This window comes from Sabethes cyaneus, chromosome 2 (genome assembly GCF_943734655.1).
Source record: "Sabethes cyaneus chromosome 2, idSabCyanKW18_F2, whole genome shotgun sequence".
In the NCBI taxonomy this organism is placed as follows: domain Eukaryota; kingdom Metazoa; phylum Arthropoda; class Insecta; order Diptera; family Culicidae; genus Sabethes; species Sabethes cyaneus.
Window position 1 is genome coordinate 9,369,723 of NC_071354.1, and position 21,846 is coordinate 9,391,568.

The 21,846-nt window shown below is 39.8% G+C and overlaps 1 protein-coding gene across 1 annotated transcript in view; it reads left to right on the forward strand.

The window, feature by feature from the left end:
- The window catches only part of LOC128738544 (mucin-5AC), a 102,616-nt gene that overhangs the window by 16,753 nt on the left and 64,017 nt on the right, over positions 1-21,846 (forward strand). The window lies entirely within an intron of this gene.

Consider the following 21,846-nt stretch of genomic DNA (forward strand, 5'->3'; position numbering starts at 1 on the left):
GATCCTATTTGCTGTTTGTATATTTCAAAGAGTTTCGAAATTTAGAACTTCATGAATATACCTCTGACCCACCTAACCAAACAACGTTTCTCAACAATGGCTGGACCGATTTAGGTTTCAACTGGAAGAGCTCACAGCCTAATTGTTCATTATTTACTGTCTGAAAATTCTTCGATGTTGATTGGATATTTAGTTCAAAAGTTGTGCATAAAAATTTAATTATTTTGTATGGAAAATTATATGAAAAGTCTGTACTAGGTTGGTGGATGTTGACACGCCAAGCGCATATTTTTTAGTCTATACAGGACTATTGTTTGAACAATAATTTCTCTGTTTTCTAGCGGCCAATTTAGCAAAATTTCTATGTTTCATTTAGCAAAAGACCATTATTTGAAACTGCCCAATTTTGCATTCAGATAATTCCGGATTTCCAGACCGAAATCGCATTGTAACGTATTGTCGTATTGTAACGAAGGCTAATCAAACTGAACCAAGATCAGACCGGCATTTGTTTGAAACTCGGCTCGACTCGGAGATAGAAACCCGAAGTAGCAAGTGGATCGAATAAAAGCAGAACGTCAGGTTTTAAGTAGTAGAACGAAGTAGTTTGCTTAATTTTCACTTTGCACATAGAAATTTCGCATAAAAAGATTAATTGGAACTAAAAACGAAAAATGTATTCATCAAGAAATCAAAATTGAAGAGTACACAACCAATTTAAATAAATAAACACTTTGAAAATAGAAATTAACGAGATATTTTGCTTCTGGATTTTTTCGAAATATTCCTGGAAAAACCTGGAAAAGTCAGGGAATTTTATTTTCGCTAGATAATCGACACCCTGTTCAAAAGAAGAGGAACCCTGAAGTCCGAATCGCCAAGGAACTGAAAGAAAAACCAGTATACTATGTGAAGGCAGACAAAGGTAACAAGGTGGTTATAATGGACAAGGAGGACTACGATGAACAGATCGGTAAAATCAACAACGGCCCATATAGACAGCAAAGCAACGACCCACTACCCGAAATAGTTAAACGAGTTAACCGGAAAACTACGGACATCAAACCCTACATTACCAAGAATTAAAGGACAGCCCAAAATACACAAACCAGGAACGGAAATGCGGGAAATAATCACGGCAAACGGATCACCCACGGAAAAGACTGTCAAGCGGTTGGTAACCGAGTTCCAAAGAATGCCAATAAAATTCGCGAGCCATTCTGTCAGCAGCACACGAGAATTCGTTGAAAAACATCGGGAGAACTAGCAAAAGACGACATAATGGTCCCTTTCGATGTTACGGCCTTATTCCCAAGCGTCCCCGTGTAGGAATCGATAAGCCCCTTGGAAGACTGGCTATTGAAACAACATGAGGACAACGCATGGAGAAAAAAGTGGGAGGTTATTTAAAGCTCACATTCAGAAACAACTATTACAAACAGTTGATAGGTGCACCGATAGGCAATTCATTATCACCGTTCCTGTGTGAGCTGTTCATGGCTAACATTGAAAGTATGCTGGAACAAAACAAGGTGCTCCCAAAAAGATGGTGGCGATACGTCGACGAACCGGAAACCATTCTTGCAACCATGAATGACAGACACAGGAACATACACAAATCGAAAGCCCAGTAACAGAAATTGAAATTGAAATTTACTGGAAACCAACGAACACCAAACGTGTTATTCCTAGCTCATCTAACCACTTCCACCAACATAAAATGGCAGCTTTCCATCACATGATACAAAGAATGTTCAAAAGGTCCTTAATAAAACCATCATCATCATATATAGAATTGAAACATTACCGTTAAGTGAGCTAGGGAAACGAAAAGAATTAACACACTTTCTTGAAATTGAAAAACTGAACGGATATAAAGAAACGACAGTTCTGAACATTATTTCCAAGAAAAGAAGAGACGCATACAAAAAATCCCTCACAACACTTACACCAATAACACCAGAACTTAAGAGAGTGGCAGTAGAATACGACGGAAACATTACACGCGCCCTCCGTCAAAAAATGATGAAATTTGGAATCGACCTAGTCAACACGAGGCGAAATAACCAGCTGAAAAATAAGTTGGGATCAACTAAAGACCCGATTGAAGAACACAGAAAATCCGGGATTTAGGAAATCAGTTGCCCCCGTTGCGAAAAAGTTTACATCAGTCAGACTAGAAGGAATCTGGAAACATGTACCAAAGAACATTTGGCAGAGGTAACAAAAGCAGCAAGAGATACCGAGAAAGGTCTGATACACCGTTTTAGATCAAAAGTGGCTGAGCATACCTTCAACGACAACCATCCGCTTAAGCATCAACTGGCACACTGCATCCGTTTTAAGGTGAAATTAGTCATCGACAAAAATTCTGTTCATGAAAATATATTTGAAGTGTTCAGATCCGCAAGAGGAATGCTGTATTTACAATTTTACGAACAAAACTCCGCTTTTGGGCCCAAAAACTGCTTCCAAAATTGGGCTCTCCGACGAAAAGCTGATGGTTGCTAATTTCCCGTTAAGTTCGTCTAATTCTTACCGATCCATATATGAAAAGAACTACGTTCGTTTCGAACGATATACTTCATTCAACAATGATCGTACCGAATCATTTCATTCATCGATGGTCGTATCGAATCATATACACTCAAGTCGCTTTTTACGCCAAAGATACGTACCGCGTAAATCAAAATCGCGTAAGAAAACTACGTAAATTCCGAAATTCGCGTAGAAAACTGCGTAAATTCCCAAATTTGCGTAAAAAACCGCGTAAATTCCCAAATTCGCGTAAAAAAACAAAAATTCGCGTAAAAAACTATGGATTTCATCACTATACGAAAAAATAGACCAATTGAGCACATCCGCGTAAATTCCGAAAATCGCGTAAAAAAACGCGTAAATTTCGAAATTTGCGTAAGAAAAACAGTGTAAATTCCGAAATTCCGGTGAAATAGTCGCGTAAAAAGCGACTTCACTGTACAACATTCAACAATGAACGCACCGAGTCATTTAATTCATCTATGGTCGTACCGAACCATGTACTTCACTAACAATGATCGTACCGAATCATTTCAATTTATGACTTCACAGGAATATTTTAGTTCCTTAAGGTCGTACCGTATCATTTCTCGTATCACCTTATCTTTGGAGTATAAACCAAGTCTTTCATCAGACGGTAAAAGAAGCAAGGTAATAAACAAGCACATAAAAACATCTACAAATTAAGTTATTTATGTTATAGCTGTGTGTATCGCTCCACATTCCGATGGTAGTAGACACACCTACGCAATATTTGTACCCGCGCTGCGTTCTTCTCCTCGAATATCTACTGACACTCCTCGTCAAACCATTTGGTGTGTCGATTCCGTGCCATACGACCTAAGACGTTCTCCGCTGCGCTCTTAATGGCTGTTTTCACAGCACTCCAACAATCCTTAAGAGGGGCTTCATCCAGCTCACCCTCTTCCGGCATGGCGGCTTTGGTAACGCGTAGTTTTCAACGACATCCGTTTGTTTCAGTCGCTTTAGGTTATATCGTTGATCTACGTATGCTGCAAAAATTAATATGCTGATTCTCAGATATCAAATCTCTAGAAGGATATTGGGTCGAAGCCAGGTTTCAGTGAATATCAAGATATCGCAGTCGCAACTGGAAAGCAGTAGTCATAAATCGTTCATTTTGGTACGTGAACCTCGCACATTCTGGTAGTACGTAGTTTTCGTTTTCAATTCGTTTTTAATATCATCATTGACTGCGGCAACAGATTGATAGGAGTTTCTGTGATCATTACAAGCTTGCATCAGATAGTATTGGAACAAAAACAATTGCGTGTATTTCAGTTATTTATTATTGAATTCAAGATCTTTTCGAGCACAAATGTAGCATTTTCTTCATACTTTTAAGAAAAAATACGGATAAAATTATGCGTCGCGGTTTTGAAGGAATTCTTCGTCCATCGTTTTGGCTATCTTATTCCACCAGGTCTTCATCTGATTAATGTCTTTGACAACTTTTTCCTTTGCCTTGAGTCTCCTCTTCATGATTGCCCAGTATTTCTCAATAGGGGAACTGGAACTAGGGGCAATTGGGTGGGTTAAGGTCTTTCGGAACAAACTGGACCCCTTCCTCTGGATACCATTCTTGAACGACTTTGCTGTTATGACAGCTAGCCAAATCTGACCAAAACATCACGGGATGGTGGTGGGATCGAATAAATGGCAAAATTTTAGTACAGTTCCGACGTCATTGTCTTATTTGTAACGAAAACTTCCGTTTTCCTGCCACAGCTGCAAATACCCTGCCAAATCATAAATTTTCGTGCAAATTTGTCGGCAAAAAAAAATTAAATTTGCTTGGAACATCCCCCCGAGTCGTTGCCAAGTAAAATTTTTGACCTGTCATTTGCCCGAAGTCAGCATTGACATAGGTTTTATCGTCCATCAGAAGACACCCGTAGAACTTGGTTAGCACCCGGTCGTACAGCTTTCGAGCACGGATTTTGGCCTCACTATTCTGTTTTATGGTTCGGTTTGGCTGTTTGCTAGCTCGATACGACTTGATTCCTTTCCGGAGTCGAATTCTCCTCACGGTACTATGGGCAGCACCGAATTTTCTGGCCAAATCACGGTCCGACAGATTGGGATTCCTCTTGATGGTCTTTAAAATCTTACCACGTAGTTTCCGGTCGACAGTTCCACTCCAATGATTAACTTGAGGTTTCCGTATCGTCGTCAATGTTTGCTTATACCGTTTGATACGGTATTTCTGGGCAATTTCAGCTGTATAGCTAGCCTAGATGCAGACCACAATGGATTTTCCAAATAATTGTGCTCAATTTCTTCCTTCTTTCGGTTTCCATGTTGTTGGTTTACAAAATACAGTCGTTTTGTGGAATGTCAAAAATACATAGGTAAAGTAGCTAACAAAATTTCCGACACGTGGGCGCCAAGAACTTCCAAATTCGTCCACCAAGAGCGCCACAATATGAGCAAAAGTTTGTTCCAATTCGAAATGAAGCAAGCTTTAATGGACTGAAACAAAATTGAACTAGCAGGAAACTTCGGGTTCGAATCCGGTTATAATCTCAGATTATAGCTTGGTTCGACCTTCCAGAATTGGTAAAAAAAGGTAAGAGTCACAACGACTACTTGTTAAGTGTAGCTACCAATAAGCACCCCCCCCTCACCTTTCTGCTCTTTCCTCTACCGTCTCTTCATCAATTGTAGAACCACCATTTCAACAAATATTAAGGAAACTTGTTTTAGATTGAAAATACTCGCCCGTTCGGCGATTTTGGAAGATCTTCGCCTCTGCCACGGGTTCAGGCCAAAACAACTTTGATGGATACACGGTGGATAATTATACGGACGATACTTTTGGCGCGACTGAGTTGGGATTGAAGGTTTCCAGTGTGCTACCTAACACCTGGGTGATATCACAAGAGGTCTTCCATCATGACAATGCTCGGCTGCATGTTGCTATATCAGTTTAAAACACTTGGAGTACCCGAGCAGACAAACATAACAAAATTATAACAAATCATGATATTCTGTTATGACGGTATTTCTAACATAATTTGATATAATTTTGGTCTCGTTAGTAGTTAAAATAACAAAAATTCTATCAGAACTTCTTAGCAGCAGTAGCAGAAATGTAACAAAATTTGTTATGTTTTGAACAAAATTATATCAAAATTTGTTATGATATTTGTAACAGGTTTTGTTATAATTTTGTTAAAATATAACAAAAACTTCTTTGCCTTCATCTGCTATATCGACATTTTATTTCGGCTAAATTGCCAAAAATAGTACAACTATTTATCAGGAACATTCACAAATAGCACAGAAAAAAACTTTCATACATTTTAAAAATCGTTCCGGCCTCGGCCGGGATTGAACTCACGACACATCGTACAGAATGCAACAGTCAGTTTTTGCTTCGAGCTATCTATAAATAGAAAATAAGCGTTCAATCCAAAGCCAATCAAGAAGACGAAGAAATTGAATCATGATATATTGCGCCAGTTTAACCGTTATGTGTGCGACAAAAAAACACCTTTAGCAGGGCGAGAAGGGTACCCGGGTTCCCAAAATTGATATTGTTATAACATCAACAATTTTAAACCGATTTTGATGAAATAGGTGTCATTTGATTCGTTAATTTATCTAGTTTTGAATTATCTGGCCATTTGGCCATTAAAAGACATACGGGGCCCGAAAATCCGGATTTCCGACAGGGTGTCCGCTGTGAGGTAGAGAACTGATTGTATTGCAGGAAAATCTGTCATGCGGATATAAAAACTCTAAAAATTCATACAATGAACTATTTCATATAATGAGATGAATCAGGTTGGCCATTCCGGAGTAGGTTCCTGTGGGGTAATGGGTGACCAGTCTAGGATTGGAGGTAAAACCTAGCAGTATGGGTATCAAAGTTCTTGGAATTAATTCGGTCGGTGATATTTTTTACATTTCGATGTATTTTGATTGGTTATTTCGAAAATGGTTTCTACGGGGTCACAGATGATACCGCAGGATTCAAGATAATGCTTAGCATTATCAGAACAGTTCAAAACGTAGAACCATCCGTTATACATTTGGAACCAGTTCCGAAATTATTAATCAGTACTAAACTGGCCATATCAGTTCAAAACATTTAAAAGATCCGCTAAACCAATTCTAATATTGGATTAGGCACCCAACTGGTCATCTTTAACCCTACAGGAACCCAATTCTGGAATGGCCAATGCGATCTAAAGTCACCAATTTATATAAGATAAAAAAAGGGTCCAAAATGTCAAGTTCAAAGCTAATGGCTTTGCTGAAAGCTGATATTCTTCCAAAACAAGCGGCTTCCCACGTTTTACCGGACGTTGCTCCGAAATTACCGATTCCCGGGAACTACATGTCATATGATGGCCAAATGCTTAAACTAATCAAAACTAGATAAATGTACGAATCAAATGCCACTGGTTTCATCCAAATCGGTTCAAGATAGCCAAAGTTATGAACATAGCAAATCATGGGTACCCGGGTACCCTTGTCGCCCTCCTCCGTAATAAAAAAAATTCAAGTAACTCTCATTGCTAAACCCCTTTATGGATATGCACCAAAAACCCTTAATCTTCTGCGGCTGAGGTGCCCTAATATTAACATTTATGCTGACGTGGTAGTCTGCTGGACACCTAAACTTTACTTAACAATTGCTTTTATTGAATGATGTAAATTCTAATTTTTATTATTGTAGAATTGAGTACATGTCTTTAGCAATTTATTGGATGTAATTAGACCGCAGATATGAGTCGGGAAGACACTGCAAACTTTAGAATAAAAATACAATACATAACGCAACTGTTGCATTTTTCGGATTTCTGGTGTCTGTCAGACTACCACCTCAGCCGCAGACGGTTAATTAATTAAAATCAACGAGTTTTACGGTGTCGAAAAATTTCAATGACGTATGTTTTAAATTGAATGAGTTATAACTATTTTAAAACTGAAAAGGTACCCGGGTACCCTGTTGCACACATAACGGTTAAGAATGTTGCACGAATTGCCATTAAATATGGTCGGTGTTAAATCAGACTGGACCAAGTCGCAAATTCAAAAAATGAGTTAATGATAGCTAGCGATCAACAATTTTCTAAGCTGCATTTTACTTTAATCAGACTATCATAAATATTGCAAACAGCCATAGTTATCAGATGATTTCGAACGATTGATAGGTATTAAACATACAGAGCAACAAACTTTGAACACGTTTTTCTCGAAGAGTTTTGTCACTTGGTTCGGTTTGACTTAAAGACGACCATATATGATCGGTGTTAAGTCAGACCGAACCAACTGAGTAATTTCGAGAAAAACACGTTCAAAGTTTGCAGCTGGTGTGTAGTTTAAAGCTATCAATCATTCGAAATCATTTAATATCTTTGGCTGTTTGCAACATTTATGTAATCTGATTAGAGTAAAACATTGCTTAGGAAATTATCAATCGTTTGCTGTCATTAACTTGTTTTTTAAAATTTTGCGGCTTGGTCCGGTCTGATTTAACACCTACCATATAAGAAAATAATGCCAGGCTTCATTCTTGGTTTTTTGCTCAGTAGATGCTCAATTGACTACAGCGCCTCAACTAACCAGAATTCGAAAAAGTAGTGTAAAGGGCGATTGTACAGCTTATTATTATCTACACTATTGTTGAAGAAAGTATAGTTCTATCTTTTTTATTTACGGCGCTATGCGATTGCTACCCCGGTGGTAGCCAAATGAGTACTCTTTTTGCTACCAACGGGATAGCAGCCACATAGCGCCATAAATACAAACGATAGAACTATACTTTCTTCAACAATAATGTAGATAATAATTAAGTCCACAATCGCCCTTTACACTACTTTTTCGAATTCGGTTTAGTTGAGGCGTTGTAGTCAAATGAGCATCTACTGAGCAAAAAACCGAGAATAAAGCCTGAATAATGCAATGACTCCTATGTTTCAGTTTTCGAGTCTGTAAACTTTTCTGTTCATTTTAGCAAGATTCAGCCACAGAAAAGATTAAAAACAACCATGAACTTAATTATTTAAATGATGTGAACGGTTGAAAGCCTAATTAAAAAATAAATAAATAAATAAATAAATGATGTGTAGAAGAATCTATTCCTCAGTAATTATGCGAACTATTTAGATAATTTTTTTGTTTTGTTGGTAAAGGTTTGGAGAAAATTTCAACTACTTTTGAACTTTGTAAACATACATAAACCGAGAATATAAAAGATAAGTTTTATTTTATCCCAGTTATGTTCAGTCCACGCATTTAGCAATAAAATATAAGTGTGAGTAAACGAAACATTCTCCAACTACATGCCATTAACTAAAAAAACTGGTTCTCTCATATATGAAATTCTACAATGACATTCAAAAATAACTCTTTAGGTTATTTAAACAAAGACTTCTGTCAATACCGCGAATACTAGACACAACACTTATGGTTCTTACAAAAACATAAATACCTTATCCGCTAACCGGTTTCGGGTATGATGCTACCCTGTCTGTCAATACGTTCTTTAATTTCTAGTAATAAACTGCATGAGGTTCCTCAAGCGCGACTTGACAGGAGCGGCGTGTTACTGCATCGAGTATGTTTCTTAAGGTGCATTTAGATTAGGCAATTTTTAGCAGAATGCGACATGTTGCTAGTTCTGGACCAACCAGCACCAAATTTAGGATTTTTATATTCTGACCTAAAACAAACAATCTGACAAAATTTTCAAAGATTATAAAAATTCCGAAAGAGCTCTTTACCAGATTTAGAGCATTATTTGCGCTTAAAAAATCTTTAAAAAAAGACATGTTTTGAGATAATTCACAATTTATGATTTTTATCGCGTATTTGCAAAGCTTTTTCTTTCAGTGTAATTATTTACTGAAAATACACTCGATTTACTACGAATTTTGCTTTGACGTCATTTCATAAAATAAATAGTTTTCGAGATAGAATTTTCTGAAAGAAATATTCTAATTTCTAAATACGCTCTTTTTAAAAGTTACTCTTGACGAAAAAATATATTTCATGGAAAATGATTCGGTGCGGGATTGTAATTAGCAAAACTTCATTGCAATCAAAACTAGTCGAGACAAACCGTTTGCAAGCTGGAACAAGCTGAAATTGCTCTGTAACAAAATTATAACAAATTTTGATATAAGAGCAAAACTTGTAATAATTCTGTTAGCCTCATTATTTTGTCTGATCAAAAATATAACAAGTTCTGTTATTTCTATCTAATTGAGATATTTTTTTGTTATGTGTTTGTTATAATCATTTACTCGGGTATACTAGCTGGAAAATTTTACACCACCCTCTGTATTCACCAGATTTGGCATAGCACAGACAGCCGACTACCGTACCGTTGTAAGGAAATGGACGTAAACTTTTTTCCGACGCGGAGCGCATTCGTTGCCAGACAAATGGAAAAATCTAGTTGCTGTGCCAAAACTGTTATCTAAAATTTAATTTCGTTGACTCATTGATTAAAATGAAGCTCTATTTTTATCCGAAAAAGCTCGGTTTTCAACGTATACTTCTGATTACCTAGAACACAAAATACTACGATTGTATGCTACTGTCAAATGTCGAATTGGCTCCTGCAGGAATTGGCTGTCATTGAGGGCGCAAAGGGCAATACAGTTGGAGTGAAGAAAGTACAGCAGGGCTTCGTATATCCCCACTAGTATCTTGTGTGCCATACTAGTGATGATATCTTACAGCCGTTGTTCAAGTGAGGTAATGCCAATTAAACTACATAGGTTTTCGTGAGATGGTAGACTTTCGGGATTCCTCCAAGGCAGCATATGGCAAATTTTCCTGACGAAGCGTTTCTGAATTCATTCAATTCGTTGAGACCAGTAGTGTTAGTGGGGATCCCACAGAGCGCAGCTTGTTTCTAAAATAGAACGAACCAGCGAGCAAGTACAAGTACAAAACTATAATACTTTCATTTTATGATACAATTCTTGGTGCCATCTCGGCGTCAGTATCGGAATTTATGTAACGAGTTACGTGTCGAATTGATAATGAACAAACTCAGGTTGAGTTGTTTTTTTTTAAATACATTAGTATGACTTGCTTTATTTCATTTCAATGCAAGAAAAAAACGCGAATTAGTTAGCACAGTTTTGAATTCCTCCTTCGTCAAGCTTATCGCAGACGCCGCACAATTTGTGCACAGCCTGATCGATTTCAACTGTAAAACGATCTATAAAAAGACCAGCCCGTGGGCCCATTCGTCAAGCTAAATCGTCACCGCCGGCCGTTCGACAGAATCAACAAAATCACAGACGATATCGCATTATTTGAATTGGCAAAACCTTGTCAACCAACAACGCAACTTCACCTGCCGCATCCCTTCAGTCCCCGCACCGGCAAATCCAGTTGCGACGCACAATCTGGCGATCACGGGGCGCGTATTTCCCAGAAGCCACTTCTTCGTAATTGAATTCCGCAGAACTGAGCCAACTGTTTTCGGTTCGTCATTCGTCATTCGCTGCTTTCGCGAGTGCCCATCCATTATTTGCGGGCGATTCCAGCGAAAATGGTTCACACTTTTAATTATTCCGCGCGCTCGGTTCCGCGGAAATCGGTCACCTTTTTCGGCCACCAGGTCGTCCAGTCCAACTGGTCACTGGTGAATGACGAACATGGCAAGAAACCAGGGAAGGAGGAAAAAGTGCACACGACCTGTGAAAATGGTGTGCGTGCTGCTGCTGCTGCAGGGTGCAGGCTCGTCGCACCCAGGCTGCGGCCCGGTTTCCCCCGCGTGCCAGAAACCGTTTTGTCGGAAACGCGAGTAAAATTATATTACAGCAACTTGTATAACAAATGGACTCCAGTCACGTTAGTTTCGTAATCGTTTGGGGCCCACCGGCAGAGACAGGAGGCCACACTGGATGCACCGATGATAATATATAGGTGGGATTTTGTGAAACGATTTCGTTTCGCTTCTTGTACGTACCTACCTCGTACCGGTTGTGATTTCGGAGAAAAGTTTTGTTTGGATTTCCGGTGAACGGAACGCAGCCCTGGGGGAAAATCGCATGATGCCGTGTTCGCAAAAATACTGTGATTTTCAGTGAGATAAAACGAATTTGAATACATTTCGTTGAAATCTGATATGGACTCAATCCACCTGGTAATACCCGAAAGAAGCAAAAAAAACTTCCAAAACAAATTGCCAGCATTTACGTCAACCGACGGGTGACGTAAGTCATCGTTTTTTCTGTAAGTGTGAGATAGTGAATTCCTACTACATGGCCGACCCGACCAGCCAGAGTGCGTGCGTAATTTCTTCGCAGTCGATTCTCAAAGGTAGTCTGTGTCTTAATTATTTTTTGCGCCAAATGAGCCGTTGAATGACGGTTTTGTTTGTTTGTACAAAACATCAATTAGCACCGGCGCAGCGGTGTTGTTCCAGGTAATTCCCTGCAAGTCTCGACTCCGATGAACGCATTTCATTATCAATCGTCTGAAATCTTTAAAGTTTCCTCGCCCTGCACCACCTCTGCGCTATCTCTAAGCAAGCAGGTAGTGTTTTCTATTGGCTTGAATTTTGGAATAATCATCACGTTGATCGTTTGTAGAGACGTCGGAGTGTTTTAAATAATATTATTTCCCGGTAATTTTCCTATAATAAGTCTTGCAGCAAGAACGATCACATGCTTAACTACGAAAAATCTAGAAAAAGGTACTGTTTTTCCACAGTTATTAATTACTTTTAAAAATTGAAACACAGCTGTTTCTGTAAGTCATGGTTTCAAACAGCTCGATCTTAGAAATTTACAGCTAATTACCGACACGAAGAATTTGAATACAATTGGATGCCAATTTACAACACCTATGTAGTCAAAAAGCTAATATACAACAACGTGCGGTATAAAATGCCAGAAAGGCTGATTTGATGCTTATGTTAATGCTTATTAGTTACCAGGAATGGGTAGTTTAATATACAAATTTGCAATTTTTCCTCACAGTAAAGTAGAAAACAACTCCCCTGTCCCCTCATTGTATAGCCAGAAAGCGGATAGTTATATTCGCCATGATTGTACAACATTTCGCCGAATATCATTTTGCGAAAAAGCTTAAGCGGAATGTACCATTTCACGGAAAACTTTTTTGTGAAAAGTAGCATTTCGCGATCCTCTCCTTACTCGCTATCGCTCATTCCAGGAAACCCAGGTAGACCTAGGAAAACAAATAAACCTAGACAGTAGTGATTTCCGCGGGAAGTTGCCTCCCCCAGTGGGCGGCTTTTCCGACGGCGGGTCACCGGCAACACTCGCGGTCGTCTCGTCCTGAATGATCTAGTGTTACTATAGATAGTTTTTATGGTCTTGTTATTGACTAATGTTTTATAGAAGAGTCTCGAATTTCTCGAGTTCGATTAGTTTTTGAGTTTCACAAAAAATTCTGTTTTATTTGTATGAGAGTCCATATCCCCCTACCACAGGGGTGAGAGGTCTCTATCATAAAATAAATTCAAGACTCCAAAATCTCCCACATGCTAAATTTGGTTCCATTCGCTTGATTAGTTCTAGAGTTATGAGGAAACTTGTATTTCATTTGTTTAGAATCCCCCCCTCTTAAAGTGGGGAGGGGTCCTAATTCATAGAAAAAAGTCGCCTTCTAAAACACCAAATACCAAATTCGGTTCCATGTGCTTAATTAGTTCTCGAGTTTGAGGAAATTTGTATTTCGTTTGTATAGGAGCCCCCCTCTTAAAGTGGGGAGGGGTTCTAATTCACCATAGAAAATATTCTGGCCTTCGAAAACTTTCACATGCCAAATTTGGTTCCATTTGCTTGATTAGTTCTCGAGTTATGTGGAAATTTGTATTTCATTTGTATAGGAGCCCCCCTCCTAAAGTGGGGAGGGGTCCTAATTCATCATAGAAAAAATTTTTGTCTCCATAACACCCACATGCCAACTTTGGTTCCATTTGCTTGATTAGTTCTCGAGTTATGAGGAAATTTGTTTTTCATTTGTGCAGGAGCCCCCCCCCCCCTCTTAAAGTGGGGAGGGGTCCTAATTCACCACACAAAATATTCGTGCCCTCGAAAACCTTCACATGCTAAATTTGGTTCCATTTGCTTGATTAGTTCTCGAGTTATGAGGAAATTTGTATTTCATTTGTATGGAAGCCCCCCCTCTTAAAGGGGAGAGGAGTCATTATTCCCCTTCTAAAGAGGGGAGGAGTGTCAATTTACCATAGAATAAATTCTTGTCACCAAAAACACTCAAATGCCAAATTTTGTTCTATTTGCTTGATTAGTTCTCGAGTTATGAGGAAATTTGTTTTTCATTTGTGCAGGAGCCCCCCCCCCCTCTTAAAGTGGGGAGGGGTCCTAATTCACCACAGAAAATATTCGTGCCCTCGAAAACCTTCGCATGCCAAATTTGGTTCCATTTGCTTGATTAGTTCTCGAGTTATGAGGAAATTTGTATTTCATTTGTATGGAAGCCCCCCCTCTTAAAGGGGAGAGGAGTTATAATTCCCCTTATAAAGAGGGGAGGGGTCTCAATTTACCATAGAATAAATTCTTGTCACCGAAAACACCCACATGCCAAATTTTGTTCTATTTGCTTGATTGGTTCTCGAGTTATGCAGAAATTTGTGTTTCATGTATGAGAGCCCCCCCACTTAGTGGGGGCAGGGGTCTCTAACCGTCACTAAAACCTTTCCTGGCCCCAAAAACCTCTGCATGCAAATTTTCACGCCGATTGGTTCAGTACTTTTCGATTCTATAAGGAACATACGGACAGACTGACAGACAGAAATCTTTTTTTATAGGTATAAATATGCGCTGCGCAGAATTAGAAACCATGCGCTGAATTGGGTAAGTTTACAGTAGCGTCACGGCTTCAAGTCCATAAAGAACTGCTGGTCTAATAAGGATTTTATCAGCTTCGTACGGTGGCATATGTTTTTTTGATCACGGCTTTTGGCGCTAGTAGACCCTATTTCCCGCTTGAATACGCTGCTGGATCTGCTAACTAACCTTGTTGTTCACGGTCACCAATCCTAATTCCAATCCCGCTCGATCAAGAAGAAGCCTTGGGTTTATACCGTCTTTAGACTTTACCTTTCTTTATCTATAGACTTCGCAGCCGGCTATTAGAGCACGGGAAAGTTACGGGGCCAGTGCAACGATCCTACTGACTTTATCTAGCAAGCACCGCTCGATGGATCACCCCCTTTAGGAGCGACGTTGAATATCATGCAGGATAGGCCGTCACCCTGTTCAACCCTGGCCGCCCTGTCTCGAAGGGATTCCAGAGTGTTCCCGAGATGCGCACGTAACACACCACTCGCTCCAATGTAGCGCTGATCAGTCACGTCAGTTTCGACCAGAAAACCATGCTCGTTTCTTTCGCCATAATCTGCCATAGTGCTGGTCTCGATAGACTGTATCGTATGCTCCTTTGAAATCAGTAGAGATGTAGTGCACGGGCACATTGTACTCTCGATATTTCCTGTTTTATTATTTAGTTTGTGAAAGAAGAAAATGAATGCAAATCTATTTGTTTTCTGGACATGCTGATCGAGCATTGATTACTGGCTTCCAGAAGTCATCCCTTTCTAAAAATATATTTATTGATAGGCTGTTCATCCATTATTTTCAACAATGTACATGATGCACTTATAATCGAACTTTTTTTGGCATGGAAATAATGTTTTATTTTTGTGAATTAATCCTCGAGTTTCAGCGCCGTTGTATTTTGTACATTTATGAGGTGCTGTCTTCATCTAGGAATATCTCGCGAAATTGACAATAAAAAGTTACTGTCTTCAACAAAGTTGATTTCGGTTGGTGGACAACAACGTGATTTTGATTTATGGATAAAGTTTCATATATAAGATCCTGCACGTTCAGTTTTACCCCTGGTAGTATTCTTCTATCTGTCATCCTATGGATATGACTACTGAACTGCAGACAGTGTTTGTCTTTCTCAGTTTTCTACCCATCAAAACAATTCGTGAATTGCAGTTCTGCTCGATTAGCCTGTCAGTCAATTTTCTTACTCCTGACTGATATTTTAGATATCAAATTTTAGAGCGCACTAAGGAACAGCACAGAATTTTTAAGCCAAGATTTTTGAAAGCTTTAGAATAGATAAAAGCTATAATTAACTTACGATAATTTGATGCATTTAAGAGTAGAAATTATAACACTGAGGTACAGCAGAAAAATATTTGGGCCTAGATGGCTGCCTTGAGGTACGCCAAATGTGACCGAAAAGTGCAAAGAAATTATATTTTCAATTTTGACCGGCATGGTTCGACCGGTAAGGTATGATTCAAACCAATTAAAGATACCGCATAATCCAACCCTCTGAAGCTTTGAAATCTGATGATCTATTTTGTCGAAGGTCTGGAAGGCTGAAAATTCGGTATATTTCGCGTCGGTTTCTAAATTGTTTTGTATTGAGCGAGCGATGAAAAAGCAAAGTCGTGGGCTTAAACCATTGTTAAAGATTACCCTTCTTTATTGGCAGACTTCGCATCCGACGTGGCGGTGATTGTCCTTGTCCGGTTTTCACTTTGAAAATTTCTGCATCTCGTCGCATGCTCGAATATTCCGTCTACCACGTTTTATACAAGACTAGCTGGTTGCCCGTTCTTATTCGGGTCCCTTTGTCTCTCAGCCACTTGTACATCTGTTAGTGTAACGAAAATTTTCTTAATGCAAGAAACAAAACCCTTTTTCTTCATTTGAATGTGTCTACTCTTTGTCAGCAGCTCCCCCTTCTGTTGTCCCCTAATCACTTGTAAATCTGTGTTCTTTTCGGTAATCCCTAGAAATCGACACAATTTTTTTTTACGTTTTGGAACCTCCCCGTTGTCAATGGCCAGCCTATTCTCCTCTCTCAGAAATCTCCTCTTGTCGTCCAGTCACTTGTACAACTGCTATTGTTCCTAATGCAAGAGAAACGCACCCCTTTAACCTATTTGAACCTTCCTTCATACTTGTAAGAGACCGCTTCGCTGTTTTGTTTGTTGCTAATTCTTTTATGACAAAAAACAGTTTGGTGAAGAACTGTCCTGGCGTTCCGGAGTTGTAGCGGAACATACATTCATACTCACGTTCCTCGTTCCCCCTGTTGGCTCCTTCCCAGTCAGCACGGCCTTCTATCACGTAGCTAATTATGCATTAGAAAACCCCTTTTTAACGGAAACAAACCCTTAAGTTTACCTATTCCTTCTCGGAGGGTCCCCTCCATAACTCTGCCTCCTTTTTGTCTTCCTACCTCCTGCGCAACTGTAATCGGTCTAAATGAAACAGATGTGCAGTCCTGTTTTACTTATTTGGACCTGCCTCCTTTTATCAGGTCCCCAGTGTTGATTCCCTAAAAAGCCAGTCGTCGTGTGTTCGAATCTCGGCTGGGAGAGGCTGTTAGAGTCAATAGGATCGTAGCACTGACCCCGCACTGTTCTGTATAGTATTCTAACAGCTGGTTGCGAAGTCTGTCGTATAAAAACAGAAGGTCAAATTTTGATAACGGAATTAACACCAAGGCTTTGCTTAGTGTTGATTCCCTTATGTTAAAAAACATGTGTGCTAAGTTTGGTGAAAAACGGTCAAGGCGTTCTGGAGTTTTATTATAGACTAGCTGAGTGCCCGATCTTACTCCGGGCACCGTTGTCTCACAGTCACTTTTACATCAGTTATTGTAGCCGAAATGCTTAAAAAAAGCAAAGCCTAGGTGCTACATTCCGTTATCGAAACTTGACCTTCTGTTTTTTAATACGACAGACTTCGCAGCCAACTGTTAGAGTGCTGGACAATTGCAGGGCCAGTTGCTACGATCCTATTGACTCTAACAGCCTCTCCAAGTCGAGATTCGAACACACGACGACTGGCTTATTAGGCCAGCGTCATACCTCGAAGCCAACTGGGAACCGAAATGCTTATAATGCTAATATATAACGCTTGTTCCTCTTTTGGACGCTCCTTCCCATTTGTCAGCTCCCCCTCTTTTGTCTACCCGGCCACTTACACATCTGTTTTCTTTACGGAAATCCCTATAAAACCCTATGAACATATCCCTATAAAACCCTATAAAGAGAAACATAGTAATGAATAGTTTTGTTATTGTCAATAACAAAGTAGAAGGTGCAACAGTGTTTCTTCCATGGGTACAAAAAATTTGTCGTTCCTTTCATCTCACTTCAAGACAAACTTGTTTGTAAATAATTTTTGTCTGTCAAGTTTGATAAAGAACGGTCAAGACGTTTCGGAAGTATGGCCTCCCCCCTAGTGAGGACCCTTCAGTCCATTTCATTCTACTCCTTATAAATGTTGAACTGTTGATGTCGCAAGCTTGCTAGAAGAAGGCTAGAAGCAGGATGAATGCTATCAAACTTTAAAGTAAAATTTCTATTTTATTGGCTCATAAATATTAAACTTTCCTATAATTGGGAAATTGGGGTCCCATAATTTATTAAATCATATTATTTGATGCTTGAAAATGAACATAAAATTAATCCAATATCCTTGGGGCAGCAATGCAAAACGGCGGTGGATGAGAAGAACACTGCGCTTGCGACAAAAAGAACAATAAATTGGCTGGGAAGGAGCGGGGTTTAATAAATTGGCCCGGAAGAGATAGCTACTTGTCTGGACCATCTCAGAGTAAGAATTTTGGATACAGCTTTGTTGAAGGACAATCAGTGATGGTCCCAATATTTACACCCTGGCAGATCCTCCAAGCAATGTTGCGAATCGAGCGAGAAGTCAACGATGTCTAACCATCACGCGAAAGAGTATGAGAAGCAAAACAAACACCCGTCGTTGCTGTGTGCAGACATTCTGCTACCTACACGCACGCAAAATCAAAGCATGATATTGTCTTTCTGCTAAGCTTACTCGCGAGTCAAATAACTCCAGAGCAATCAGCTGTCCGTGAGATTTAGTGGCGCGCTAGGATACAGATTTTGCATTACTTCTTTTTCTTCTTCATTTTATCCCTCAATTCTACTCACAGGCGGGAGTGCAAAGCCTCGCGAGTAATCGGTTTCACCAGCTCGGGCTGCAATGACGACCGAGAGCGACGACCGTAGCTGTTAGCTAAATACGCACTCGCTATAATTCGTCGCAGTGCATGAATGGATAAGAGCGAGAGTCTGAAAGGGATGCTTGTGCCGGCATGTTTGTTAAAATTTCCACGCACGTTTTTTCATTGATTTTAAAGCTGCATACAATACCATCGCGGTATTAATAGTCAAAGACAAGAATGCAGAAGTAGTAGAGTGTAACGATCGACGGCGATGGGTTCGAGGCGGCTCATTGGTGATAGCAGACAATGACACCAGCCGTGAGATTCAGAAGCGTATTATCAGCAATAGTCACGCTTACTTCACAAGCAACAGACTAAGCCTCCATATGGAGTTAACCCTGTATATGACGATGCACGAGGAAGATCTACGGGTGCACGGAGTTTACGAAACACAGCGAGGAAGATGGCGACGAGTACACGGAATTAAAGAGCGGCAGTCCACAACCGAGCTAAATGGAGAAATTTTGTTCATCAAGCGAAGTCTTAGGATAGAAAGCCAATCAAATCAAATCAATAATATTTTAAAATAATGATTAGATTAACTGTCCTTATAGCATCGTTTTCATTGTTAATTTACTCCTATGAGAAAATCGAAAGGCGGGGCTTCTAATCTCAAAGACCCGGGGGCCCTTCGGTTCCCAGTCCATCCCTGGTTCGGTACGACCATAGAGGAATTAAATGACTCGGTGCAATCATTGTTGAATGAAGTATATGATTCGGTACGAATACGAAAATAGTTAAATGAAAAGATATGGATCGGTTAGAATTAGACGAACTTCGGCTGGAAAATTTGGTGTAAATTTTGTAGCAGAAAATGATATGCCATTTTGGGTGTACGAAAAACGACTGGCTAATGTTTGCTTCCAACTAGCTACCAACCAGATTGACAAACAAATTAAGCAGATGTAATATTTCGGCAATTACTGTACAAACAGGTACAGTCCACAGATGCACTAATGATGGCCATGCATAATAACCGAATTACGTTACGTACCATCAATGCAGTTTGCCGGGTGATTTGGCAGCAAAATTGAAAAAATAGTTATGGGCAATCTATTTTAATTATATGAGATGATGTTTAAAGTTTATTTGTTTCGAAGGTAATCCGTTAGACAACTAAGCTTGATTCCACAAATCAGGATGTACCTATACAGTCATGATTGATCATAGTTTTCATCAAAACATCAATCGAATCTGTGTTGCATTTAATTGCACGACCCGTATAGCTTTCTTTTGAAGTAAAGTGCGAGGTACGGCCACGGCCCAGCACAACATAGGCATTGATTCGGTAATCACTCAATCAGACCATCACCATTTCCTCGAATTGTCCATTGCCGCTTTGCTACTACTACCTGAGTGAGAAGGCGGCAGCCGCAGCGGGCAGGTACCAGGTTTGAATTCAAAGAAATTTGATTACCATCGAGGAGCGAAGAGGAGGCACCCGCACCTTTTTCCTTGTTGATGTTCGTTCGGTGTTCGCTTTGGCCCCACTAACCGATTATTTTATGATTGTTCCGGATGTCGAGAGGTGTGCAAGTGAACTATCATGCATGCATGCATGCATGCATGCATGTTATTATTTACTTGCGAACGGCTGTGTTTGTTGTTTGATGGACATGATCGAAATGAAATTAGGTCCAACTTTTATTTCCGGAAATGCCGATGCTAATTGATCCAATTTTATTACCACCTCTTTCGAAGGAGAAAAAAAAACAAAAACATATCGGCCTTTGGATGTGCACTCATGCACACAAAAAAAAAGTAATTTCAACTTGATTGTATATGGTGAAGTCGAAACCGATCGGAATAATTGCTAAAAGGCAATAACGAGAAAGAGTGCTTTTAATGGAGGGAAGCGAAGGACACTCTCTTTGAGGACGAAGAAACAAAATTTGTAGTAAAACAACTGCAGCAGAATGACGTCCAACTGTTTTCAATGGAATTAGGTGCTACGGTGATCCCTTCTGCTACCGTACCGAAAAGGAGGACGATAAGTAGTTCCTCATAAACGAATTAGGAGCTGACGAATTCAGTGGAAACGGTTGGGTGTCATTAGCAAAAGGGTGTTGTTGTCCGCCACTTAACCCTACCCCTTCCGTACACTTGCGGGTCGATCTTTATTGAGGAGCAATTTCTGGTCAGCAAGCAGATGTTCGCCTGCCATGCCAATGCCAGCCAGGTTTGACTGCCTGACAAAGACAGAAACAGACAGAAGGCGAAAGCAGCAAAGTGGACGTCAGTGTTGTTCCCTATAATTCCGTGGTGGCGGTGGTTGGCATTCAAGCGCAAACCAAACACACGTAATAACAATTCAGTGGAATTTTAACCTCCCGCAACCCGGCCGGGGTTGTCTTTCGAGGAAGTAAGTTTACAACGGCCAGCAGGATACCTACCTACCCTTCTTTCGGTGAATTGCAATAATGCGAAATTAAGTTGGGTTCTTTGGAAAACCAAACGGTGAAACATTTCCTGGGAAGTTATTTCACTGCGTGTTGTCCGTCCGTCCGTCCGTCCGTGAGTGTCGGGTGAGTTTCTTGTTATGCAAAGAGATAACTATATCTTGTAAACTTCCACACTTGAATGCAAATAAAAGATGACAAATCAGTAAACGTCAGTTAACTGTGTTTACGATCACCATAAAAGTTATTTTTCATCATTTTTCACTCCACTAAAAGCGTTTATTTCAACTCGTTGTTAATCCAAGTTAATTTGGATTTGCACCAGACCGAACGTCTACTGGTTTATGAGGCACAACGGATTATCTTTAAACTGATGAATTCACATTTTCACTTAATGTTACACATAATAAAGATACCTATTAGATAACTTGTGTGAAAAAACGGCAAAAAAGATGTCATCCGTTTTCCGCCTGCCACCGCACCGCCTGCTTCGATCTTTATGTATTTCACATTCAACGTCAGTGAGTGTCATCTGCTGGTAGAAAACTATATACAATCCCGTTGTCAAAACACGTTCGAAAGTTTGCTCCCAACCGACTCAAGCTAATCGCACACGTTAAGCAACTCGGCTAATTTATCGACTCTTTCCATCCGAACAACTTATTCAATCACACACAGTTTCGTTACCCACCGAGGAAGACACCTCCCCAGCCAATTAGCAGCGGTTGTAAATTTACAATACAAATGAAAATAAAGTAAAATAAAAAAAGATTTTCGCATTTCTTTCATCACACACCCAGTTTGCCATTTCCGTTTGGTCGTTTCGCTTGCTCTCCGGCTCAGT